The sequence below is a fragment of the Pleurodeles waltl genome, chromosome 10, assembly GCF_031143425.1.
Source record: "Pleurodeles waltl isolate 20211129_DDA chromosome 10, aPleWal1.hap1.20221129, whole genome shotgun sequence".
Lineage (NCBI taxonomy): Eukaryota > Metazoa > Chordata > Amphibia > Caudata > Salamandridae > Pleurodeles > Pleurodeles waltl.
The window spans coordinates 1032202094-1032214703 of NC_090449.1; positions in this window are offsets into that span (position 1 = coordinate 1032202094).

Genomic DNA, 12610 nt, shown 5'->3' on the forward strand with positions numbered 1-12610 from the left:
GTGGCATTAAGGGATAGCGCTATAATGTTAGCCTCCAGTCTTGCCATAAAACTATAAACTGCCAAGCAAAATAAGAAACATCCTGTTTCCTTAAGGAGTTGCCATGGGGTGTTGTGATGGAAAGTGTGCAGCTAGGAAGGAAATTACAGTTAATTCTGTTCTGATGGAGACAGTACAACGTGACATTGTTGTAAGTGTTGTCTGTAGTCAGTGTCCATTGATTAAGGTCTGTGGCCATGGAAAGTATGTACTGGAGCAGCAGAAAGTGGTTAGAGGCACAGCACTAGTCTTAGGGTCACAAGCACCTTTTGGCCACCCTGACGTGTCCGAGTGATAGTTTTCTAGGGGAGATCATCGTGAATGGTGGAGGTAAGAGATGTTTCAGACAGTAATATCCTGATGCATAGACAACCTTTTGTGAGCCACCTATCGACCAGTACATGTCTCAAGGTGATTAGGAGATTTTTACCAGGGGGAGTTTTCCAGGAAAAAAGGTCTGGAGAAAAAGGAAGTGGAGTGTGGTATCCAGAACAGTCATCTGGAAGGAACTTGAATGAGTCTGTAGGTAGATGGAAGATACTGAGGAGTGACTTTGAAAGATAATGTACAGGGAAAGGAGACAGACTAATGTGCTGCAAGTTATGAAGATGTTCCTAAGGATAGGTAAAACGAAGTGACCATGTTTGAGACTGAGGTAATGGAAGGTATCTGGGCAAAAGAAATGTCGAAAGGGGTTTTAGGTTACAGCTGTTGCTTGAGTGTGGCAGCTGTCTGGGTGTAAGAAAATGGGTGTGTGCAGGGTTTATAGGGACTGAGAAAAAGAGGTAGGTGGAGGTGGAAAATACCTTAGGTGTGTGTTTTTCATGAGCATAGTCTAGTTACAAGTTTGAGTAAGTGCTAGAGAGTTTGTGTTAGAAATTGGGTTTCTGGTTGGAGGACGTATGCATCCTGTCCAAGCAGGAATCAAAATCTTTGTCAGGATAAGTCACCAACACACCCTAAATTAACCCGTGCTCACCCCCTGGTAGCTTGGCACAGACCAGTCAGGCTTAACTTAAGAAGCCATGTGTTAGGTATTTGTGCAACACTTCAAACAGTAAAACAGAGAAAACACCAAACAAAAATATCCCACACCTGGTTAGAACTTACTTTTATGAACAAAACAGGACGAAAATGACAAACGTCCAGTGAGTAGAACTGAGGTTATGCATTTTTAAAGGATTAACTGAAGTACAGTGCTCAAAGCATAAAGAGCCAACCGGGGCAACCTGGACGTACTAGACCGTTCAAATCTGGAAGTTGAGGCTGACAGCAATCAATAGTCAGATACAGGGACCCAATGAGGCCTGCTGAACAAAAGTACCTTTATCCTGGTTGCGTCGGTGAAGATACGGGGTGCAGAGGAGGCAATGCATCGTTTACAATCCCCGCAGCAGAGGAGATGCATCAGTTTCCCCATGCAGTTGAGGACTTGTGTCAATTTTCCCCACACAGCCAAGGAGATGCATTGATTTTCCTCAAACAGCAGCGGCGATGTGGTGACTCTGAGGTGCGGCTGTTCCTAAGGCGATGGGCCGGTTCTGTCCTTGTGGCAGCGGCGATGTGTCAGAGTTGATCCTCACAGAATAGGGGATGCGCCAATTCTGATTCATTCAATGGAGGCGATTCACCAGTTCTGTCCCCCACAACAGCGGTTCTGGTTGGAGAGCACCTTATACCGACTTCCAAGGACCCAGGACTGGATTGGCACCACTTGGCAGGACAAGACGCACAGTTGGAAGAGTCCAGGTGCTTTAGCAGGTGAGGTGGAAGTCTATTGTGTTCCTGAGACTTCAGAAAACAGGAGACCAGTCAGCTGGTCCTTAGAGTCACTCTGCGTGTTGGGTTCCAATGATGTGGATCCACTCTTTCTCACACAGGCAAGGAGGGCAGAAGGCATCAAGACAGTTCAGCAACAAAGAAGTTCCTCGAGAGCACCTGTCCTGAAGAATGGCAGTCCTTTTAGCAGTACAGCAGTTTTTCTTCCTGGCAGAGTATCCACAGGTCCAGAAGTCTACTGAGTTGGTAGGGTCAGAAGTCCAGCTCTTATACCCAGTACTGCCTTTGAAGAGGGGGAAACTCCAAAGAAGGGCTTTGAAGTGCACAGAGACCCTCCCTTCCTGCCATTGCTCCAGACTCGCTACAGGGGTTAAGCAGTCCTTTGTGTGGTGACAGGACACAGTCTATTCAGGCTGTAGGCACACAGGTCTAAGAGCGGGAAACTGGAAACTTGTTAAAAGTGGCATTTTCAAAATTGAAACAATAAATCTGACTTTACCATTACAGAAGATTTATCATTACAATTCCATAGCTACTAAATATGACAAATCTATCCCTTCCCAATCAGAAATTACAGCTTATTAAATGTAATAAGGAATCCCCAATGTTATCCTATAAGAGGAGAAGGCCCCACAGTAGTGAGAAACAAATCTGAGAATTGTTCACTACCAGGACATGTAAAACCTAGAAATATAAGTCCTGCCTTTTATTTGCGCAGCACCCTCCCTATGGGCTACCTAGGACCTACCATAGGGTTGATGTATATGTAATAAATGGGGAGTTCAAGGCTTGGCAAGGGGTTTTAATCCTGGTTGACATGGCAGCGTAACACTACAATTAGACTGCAATAGCAGGCCAGGAATATATTTTAAAGTGCTACTTACATGTGTGGCACAAGCAGTGGTGGAGGCCTACTCGCAGCATTTACTTTACACGCCCTGTGAACATGCAGCACACCTTACTAGGGACTTATAAGTAAATTAAATAAGCCAATTAGGTATATACCAATCAAACCATGTATTAGGGGAGAGCACAACCACTTTAGCACTGGTTAGCAGTGGCAAAGTGCACAGAGTCCCGAGGCCAACCAAAACAAATTCTGCAAAATTGGAGGCAAGCAGGCAAAACTTTTCGGGGGAAGACCACCCTAAGGCTGTCAGGTCTAACGTGTACTCTCCCCCCCAAGCCGAAAGTGGAGAGAACTACCCCACACCGTGGTTCATCTCCCTATAGGGTATGAATTTTACAGTGGAACACAGATCTGGAAAAGACAACACCAGTGCTGATGGTCTCTCGGGTCTCTCTAGGTTCTTCCACCTTACTGATGAAAGCTCTCAGGTGGTTGGAAAATGAAGAAATAAACCCAGTTGATTGATTTTTAACAATCTGATTCTAAATTAGCACTGATGATTTTTGTGTTTGCCATTCACTAAAATTAATACATTTGGCCTTTGTTAAGGAGGGCAAAGTTTACCAATGTTCACAACCATGGAAGGAATCTCCAGTTCCAGGACATGATTGAGGAAGAAAGAGCTAACAAAAAGTGCAGTCTGTCATGATCACCAGTGGGGGGCGCTGGGGAGGATGGGAGCTGACAGCGAGAAGAAGGCAGTCATAGGGTGCAGAAAGGTTGATGGAACAGTGGGACTGTTGCAGTGGAATGAGGCAAAAAGATTAGATGGGAGACCTTGAGGACCAGGGAGTTTCTGGCACCAGAGGAAAACATTTACAATGACTGTGTCATGTGGCAAGTCACATAGGAGTTTACAACAGGTGTCAGGTGAAGGTACTGTGACCCAACACCGGCACCATGTTAGGGTCAATTCCCAATCAAACCCGAGCTGGTACCTTGTTTTCCGAGATGGCTCCCCTTGGGCCTGAGAAGAAAACTATAATGTGCTGCATTCCACCTTATGAGGGCTGGAACGTCGACCTTTCGATGAAAAGTGGCAGTTTCTTAGGTCTAAGAGTGGCAATGTAATATTTGCAAAAGTGGGGTGCAGTACAAAAATCACATTTAATCTGACCTCTGGCCCACAAATAACAATAAAAGCTTAGCAAATGTTCATAGATGTGCAGCAACAACTTCAATTATCCATATTTAAATACGTACAAAATTGGACAACCACAGTTTAGGCACAAACATAAAAAGAGGGGAGGTTAAAGCTGGAAACTTAGTATGGTGCAAAGCTGCTTTAATAGGGAGGGTTTGTGATGTTTTTTCAAGAATCTGTTTAGCTCTGGAGTGCATCTGAGTACACCTTAAGAAACGTCCTTGGTCTACCTTTATTCATTTGTCGTGTTTTTAAGGCAACCAGTTGCTGTGCAGAAGTCTTATGGTGTGTTATGTACGGTTTCTAAGTGTATGCAAATTCATTAAATGCATATTAAGATACAATTTGGGTATAAATTAATGAAAACATTACCTCAATTATAGATAGGCTGATCACAGTCCATGCAAAGGTACAAATAACAAAGCATCTTAATTAGGGAGAAAAGGAAACTTAACGATAAGCAGGAGCTGTTACAGAGTTGCAATAATAAAGAAAAGTAGTTATACTTGGCAGTAATTACAAACAATTATAAAACAATAAAATAAAATGTGAACACTTTAATTCCGAACTTTTGCAATTTCTTAAAATATAATGGCACTGCCAACTGACTTTCTCTTGAGCTCAAAACACACCCAAACATGGATAAAGCAAATAGGCCTAGTGCTAGCCACCATCCATTTGGTTTTGGCAATACTTGTTTTGCTCTTTTTGCAAAATGTCATTGTTGGTGAAGCTATGTGGTCCTCATTAATCTAAAAAATGGGCAATAAAACAATACACATTACCATTGCAGTCACTGACACTGAAGAAACGACCTTGTGTGTGGATGTGCTCCTTCTGAAAGGTCACAATGGCATAACTCATGGTGAAGTAGGCCAGTGGCTGAAGTAGGCAGACCAGTTGCCCTGTGATGCATGCAGGAACAGGTGGAAGAAAAATGGGAATGACGCAGTAGACAAATGGACGAAGTCCCGGCTGCAGACCTCTAAAATGAACTGTTTCTACACATTATTCTGGTAAAATCAAATGGTCTTGGATAACCAAAGACCTAAACAAAGCCAATCAGTCTGGCAATGATTGCCAGCCTCTTTGCCCTGCTAATGCTTTTTGTAATGTTTTTTAAATCGTTACTACAAGTAGATGGAGAAGGTTGAAAAGATAGATAACTAGAGAGGATCTGAAAACAGATATGTATAATGGGTTTTAGAGATAGATAGTATTGCATAGATAGATTGATAGTTTTGTAGATAGATAGATAGATAGATAGATAGATAGATAGATAGATAGATAGATAGATAGATAGATAGATATCACACTGGTCGCACAACTTCTTCACTAGTGGACTCCTCTGGCATATGGGGTCCCCGCAACAAGGCCATGTGAACTTGGTGCCTTCCCCACAGCACTCGGTGCTTGGCACAGTCTACAGTTTCCTGCCAAACAAGGGTCACCAAAAACAGTCTTGCACATGGGCCATGGCCCGATCGGTGCTCAGCAGAATCCTCAAATCTCATACAGGAAGTCCTCATGGTAGGACTCCTCACAAGATCTTACTCCCTCCAATGCTCTGCTCTTCCTTACAGGTCACACTGGTCTTCGCAAGCAGGCAGGCGCTGGTGCTGCAGAATCTAGGGCAGGTGGTCTTGGTTTCCATGGGTGATATCCCTCACCCAGCAGGGCCACCAGTCTGGTCGCAGGCAGAAGTCTTGCAAAGCTTTCTCTTCTCACAAAGCCCATTTGGCTACTTGGCAGATGACACTTTTGGGGGGACTCATCCTCCCCTTCTTATAGTCCTTTTCCAGACAGCAAATGTAATTTAGGATCTGGGTCATTTTTATGGGCGATCGCAAAGTGCTCCGTCCATAAAGTAATCTCTCTTTGGGCTTCAAAAAACCACGCCCAGGTCACGTCAGTCTCTTTCATTGGTTCCTGGGCTTGCTCTTTAAAATCTGCTTGCTTTCATTTGTGAAAGGCATGCATACGTCATGCCTTTTCTGGTGTTTAGCCCGCTTACACAGCACCAGTAAACTACTAGAAACATACGAGGCTCGATGTTTTGAGCCTAGTTCCTGGACTACTTTTTCTTTTAATTTTCCCCGCAGCACGATCGCACTGAGGTTTACATATCGCGCTCCGTTTTTTCAGTTTCAATTTCAGCGCGATTGCGCTGCATTTTACATAGCGCGGTCGCGCTGTGTTTTTTTTCTTTTAATTTGTGTGGCAAGAAAAGTTAGGTTAGGAGTTTACAATGCACATAGCTCCAACTCGAGCAAATACGAGCCCCATTGCATTGAAAATGCTTGTTTGTTTTCTGTTGGGTTTCTGCATCTTTGAAGCTGCACTTCTCCTTTTCATCTTCCTTCATGAAAAATGTCTGTCACAGCAAGCCCCAATCTGAAGCTGATTGTCCACAACATAATTCATGGAAGTGACCAGAGTTTAAACCTGGATGTTAGCCACAGTGGCATGTGCATCAAAGGGTTAATCACAGACCCGCAGTCCTACTGTATATTAGGGTGGGCGGAATTGGCAGATTTTCATTCCATGGAATTTCATGAAATTACCTTAAAATTCTGTGGAATCCTGCAGAATTCTGCAAAGGTGCAGGGTGGGCCCCACAATGTGCAGTGCATACCCCCGAATGCCCTTACATAAGTTTGAAATGGCACTGGGGTTATCCATTGCAGTGCATATCCCTCGATGCCCTTACTTACTCAGGGGTATGCAGTGTACTCCAGTGCTGTGCACACCCCTCGGTGCCCTTACACAAGTGTGTAAGGGCACCTAGGGGTATCCACTCTAGTGCATACCCCTCTGCGACCTTACATACTATGCAAAGGTACTCGGGGGTATGCAGTGCACTCCAGGGCAGTTCATGCCCCTCAGGGCCCTTACATAAGTATGTAAGAGCACCCAGGGGTACCCAATTCTAGTGCATAACTCTCTGTGCCCTTACAAACTTATGCAAGGTCACTCAGGGGTATGCAGTGCACTCCAGTGCAGCGCAAGCTCCTGCGTGCCCTTACATATCTAAGTAAGGGCAATGAGGGACATACACTCTAGTGCATACCCCTTGGTGCCCTTATATAGGTAAGTAAGGGCACCCAGGGGTATCCACTCTAGTGCATACTCCTCTGTGACCTTACATACATATGCAAGGGTACTCAGGGTATGCAGTGCAGTCCAGTGCAGTGCAAGTCCCTCCGTGCCCTTACATATCTATGTAAGGGCAATGAGGGACATACACTCCAGTGCATACCCCTTGGTGCCCTTATATAGGTAAGTAAGGGCACCCACGGGTATCCACTCTAGTGCATACTCCTCTGTGACCTTACATACTTATGCAAGGGTACTCGGGGGTATGCAGTGCACTCCAGTGCAGCGCAAGCCCAGCAGTGCCCTTACGTAACTATGAAAGGACACAGAGAGATATCCACTTCAGTGCATACCACTAGGTGCCCTTAAATATATATGTAAGGGCACCAAAGGCTATGCATTGCACTACATGCAGCACATACTCCTCAGTGCCCTCACCTACTTATGTAAGGAAACCGAGGGGTCTGCATTGCACTTTACATACCCTTAGAGGTACACATGCATTCGGCACGCTCAATCTGCACGCACTGTTCAACATTGAAACTTCTGTGTTTAATCAGGGTGTTCTCTTTACAAACACACATGGCCAGCACACACACTCACTATGTGTACAATACTTCACCCTTCGTATATTTTACTTCACTCAAGCACCCATACACCCAACACGTTTTATCCACATGCGCACTGCAAAGCACTCCATCACAGATATAATCTATTCCTCTTTGCATACATACACCCAGTACATTTACTAACCACACATCACTGCACTGTACTGCTCCATCTTTGTATTGCACCATTCCTAGGTACACATACAACCAATGCAGTTACTACTCCTGCGCTAAGCAGCACTCCACATCTACTGGACGTAGTCCAACTGTGAGTTAAGCACCCAGCAGAGGCGCTTTTGACATACTTCAGTGACACAGGGTGAAAAGATCCTGTTTACTACTACTGATCAGTACACGATTTGCTGCCACTACTGTGCTTGTGCTGCTTAACTCCTGGTGAAGGGTAGTGCTTTGGGCGCTCCTCCCGTTCTAAAAAGACCACATTCCATGAGACAAGCGTTTGTCATGGCACTCACACATAGGCCCTCATTACAAGTTTGGCGGGCGGTGGAGGCTGCCCACCAAACTTGTACTGCCATCAGGCCGCCTGTGCGGCTAGAACACCGCCAGCCCTATTAGGAGTTCACCCCAGGGCCAGCAGCCGGAAACAGCGTTTCCACCCGCTGGCCCTGCGGTACACAGGGCCTTAACATTGACGCAGGCTTGTAATCAAGCTGGCGCCAATGTGGCAGCGCGGCAGGTGCAGCAGCACCCATCGCGCTTGCCACTGCCCGTAATTCAGGCAGTGGAAAGCGCAACGGGCTGTCCATAGGGGCCCCTGCACTGCCCATGACAGGGGCCCGTGCCTCCAGCAGTCCCTTTCTGCCAACCTTTGCATACCGTCATGCAAAGGTTGGCGGAAAGGGGACTCGTAATCTCCAGGGCAGCGCTGCAAGAGCACTGCTCTGACTGATTGCAACCGCTGAGACTGCCAGCCTGTTGACTGGTGACCTTGTGGTGCATGCAGCAGTGGCGTAGCGTGGGGGGGTGCAGTGGGAGGCGGCCGCACCGGGCGCAACATCTTGGAAGAGACTAAATCCACGGGTGAGGGGGGGGAAATTACTTGCCTTGCCCAGGGTTAGGGGGCGCAAATTACTTGCCTTGCCCCGGGTGCTGACAACCCACGCTACGCCACTGGCAGGCAGTCCGACTGTGGTGCTTTCGCCATGGTCGTAATGTAGCGGTCGCCACTTTGGTGGCGGTCCGACTGTGAAGACCGCCAGGGTCAAAATGAGGACCATAATCTGTGTTCATCTACAACAAAAAAATAGCTTTAGGGATACAGACAAGAGAACAGTTGGGCACTCTGGGCAGGGGTAAATGGGTACATATGTTTCCTTGGCACAGCAAAAGGTGAGGTTGGTTGCAACTCCATTCAAACCATTGCACTGCAACAAGCCTCGTGTGCTTTCTTTCTCTTCCGGACAGATAGAATGCATCAGGTTTGTAGTTGACATAGCCTGACAGCTCCCCATTTAATATCCTAAGAACAAAAGTGATGGCATAATTTTAGAGATATTGCACCATTCCCTTTCATCGCATTTTAAAAGGACCACTCTTGTTTCATTTTGTTGTACAATTCTCGTTTCATCTCTCTCATTATGTACAATCATTTGATGCCTTTCTCGTGTAGTTATTATTCTATAAAACCAAATAGGGCGCAGCTGATTAATACTCTGCAAGTGGAGGTTTGCGCCGCAGGACCCTAGTGCATGTCTGTGAAGTGCGCGGAGTGGGGAGGGCAGTAAATCACCAGCTGAAGAACAAGAACCATTTCACCGCTGTGATTGGACATCAGAGTAAAATGCTTTGTCACTCACAATATAATCGCACCCTGTAAGTAATCCGACAGCTGTCTAAGCAGCCAGGCGAGGTTACGTCTTCGCTCCCTTGATGCTGGGCCCGAGCCGCGGGTATCACGCCAAAATTACCGCGCCTGCCGTCTGCGCTCCGTGAGAGTTTGGCACGGATACCCAGCCCGGCCTCTCTTTTTTTGGGTTCTTTTTGCAATCCCCGCCGCCTAAGTGATTTCTGCATCCTGGACGGGGGCCTAATGTATGCAAAGCCACCTTCCAGATTGGCACCTCACCGGAGAGCACTTGATAACGCGCTGTGGACGGCTTGGGCGCCAGCGATGCTGTGACGGCTCTGAGGATGTTAGTAAGACCGCAGACACCAGCAGCACAAAGCCGGGGACCTTGGCACGGGAATAACTGTGCTCTTGACACCAGGCGTCAAATATGACAAGCGTAACCGAGGCTCAAAGGCCTTCTGATCAGACCAGGCTAGACGCAATGAGGATTGTTCAGAGGCAGACTTATGCAGAGGGCCGCGTCACAAAACAATTGGGGCTACTGTACTTTATGTCTAAAGTAGTGCTTCGTGCAAACACCTTTTACCACTGGCCTAACAAATGCCCCCGCAGCCCCCGCTGTGCTGGGAGGGAGGGCGGGGTTCAGGGACCCCCCTCAACACAGCTCCTGGACTGAGTGAGCAGGTGTGGGGGTGACGGTGTCTCGTGTTCTTTGCAGGGGCCCCCCTCCAGTTTCAGTACGCCACTGGCTTTTACCACAGTACTATGAAAGCAGGCTTCTGCAGATGGCAAGGTGTGCACATATGATGCGTGGCATGTTGCTGTGGTGATGATCTGTCTTGTTTTTAGGGATGGTGATTTTTTTGTGATGTGATGTTACGTGACTAATATGTTGTTGTGTTATGTTCTGTTGTTCACTTTAGATTGTGCAACACATGCTGCTATGTTTTTTTTTAGCCAAGAGCACCACAGGCTTTTAAAATTCCTGTTGGAAATGTTGCCCTTTTTCTGGGTCACCCACATGTTTTTGCCTTCTTTTGCTGAACCCATTTTTGTTGTTCATATAACTCTGCACACTTTACTCCTGCCAACCAGTGGTAAAGTGATATTGCTCTCCCTTTTAAACATGGCAAAATGAGCAAATGCCTAATTGGCACAGGTAATTCTACTAGTGGGCTGCAGCACTGATTATGCCACCCACTAAAGTACCACTTTAAACACCTGCCATTACCGCCCGTGTATGCAGATTTAAAACTGTCATTTTGACCTAGCAAAACAACACTTTTGCCAGACCTAAATTTTCCTTCTTAATTTATAGGTCACCCATGCAGTAGGCGCTAAATGCCCATAGGAGTGGGTGCACAGTATTGAAAAAGTGAGACGTGTATAATTAGTTTTTTACATTTCCTGCCTTTGCAAAACCTACAAACTCATTTTTCACTGTGACAAGGCTGGCTCTCCCGTAGCTTAACACTGGCTTACACTATTATCTTTAATGAGTGCTAAATTCAGTTTGGGAGTTGAGAGAACATGTTATTAATAATTTAAAATCCAACTTAATGGTCAAGTCAGACTTTATATAACTGTTTTGGGAATTACACTTTTAGAAAGTTGTCATTTTAAAAAACAAAGTGCCAGATTTACAAGGCTCTTGTGCCACCAGACCATCACCTTTTGTGATACTCCGGTGGTACTGTGCGCCACATTTACTTGGTGGCTTTTGACACTGCCCAGATTTACAAGAAGTCGCAAATCTGTGGCAGCGCCAAAAACTAATGCTGCCCCAGGGATGGTGTTAGCATGGCACAACGAGGAGAAATACTTTTATTCCTCCTCGTTTCTGCTTTTTCTATGTGTGTTGCATTCTGATCGTTCAAAAATGATGATTTGCTACTTCTATGTGTGCTGCGCTCCACAGCACACACAGAAGTGCCAAGTCACCATTGTAGATTGTTTATGTGCAGGAAGGGACAACTTCCTGCACATACACAATCATTCCCTTCAACACAGACACCCTTGCACTATGCTGCAAGGATACCTGCGTTGGCAGCTATATTTAGCGCCGGTGCCTGGGGAAACACAGGGGCGCGCCATATTTTAGTAAATACGAAGCAACCCTATGTTTCAGCGCAGTGCTGCAAATTTTGGAGCAGCACCACACTGCACCGCTTTGTGGTAAATCTGGCTCCAAAGGTTTCCTACTAGTGTTGAGCTGTCACCTGACCACACAGACCTCTCCTCAGAACGCTGCTGGACCTGTGGAGAATCAGAAGAAGGACTTCCCTGCTGTCTGAAGAACCTGAAACAACACTGGACCTGCGTGGCTTCAACCTAGTATCCCAGAAGTGACTCCAAGGGTCAGTTGGCTGACCTCCTATGTGACCTACAGGGGCACAATAGGCTTCCAGAGGCCCTTTCCCTGCAACTGCCCAGCTGACCAACATCAACTGGTCTGCCCTGGACCCTGCTGCTGGCCTCAGTTTGTTATGGGTCCTAACCCCCAAGTGGTGCCCCTAGGCCCTGGACCTGTTGGAATTGACCCCTGTCCTGAAACTCCCAGTTCTGGGACTTAGAAACTTTTTGCCAACTTTATGCTTAGAGATCCACTACAGACCGCAACCATCATAGAAGCTGCAGCCATCGACGTTGAATCGCCAGATGTCCTCAGCTCGCTGGTTCGTCTTGCTGAAGGAGATCTGACTTCCAGAAAAGCTTCTAAGTCCGAACATAGAGGGCTTTATCAGGACCGGCACAATGCAGCAACTTACCTTCCTGGGCACAGACTTCAGACTTCGCCCACTCGGAGCTGTCCTGCCTTCATCGACAATTGCACCTGGACTCCCTCTCTTCAGAAACCTGCTGTAATTGAGCCCTGCATCTGATCCCTCTTGCAGCTTTCCCCACCGATGAGTCTCTGACAACCACTTTGTCTCTAAGTATTCTCTAAGTCCAAAGGTAAAGTTTTGACTGGTACAAACCTGGTCCCTGTATCCCACCATCAAACTATTGCATTTGGCCTTACCTTTTTACTTCGACCTGGTCTACTATGACCAGACACTCGTGCATGGTGTATTGTGTTTTTTGTCACTATCTTTAATTCAAACTTAAAAATGTAATGTCTCCAGTTCTACATATTAGACGTTTGTCATTTTGGTGCCATTTTATTTATTAAAATGTACTCTAAATCTCTAAAATGGTTTGTGATTTCTAGGAAACAAGAA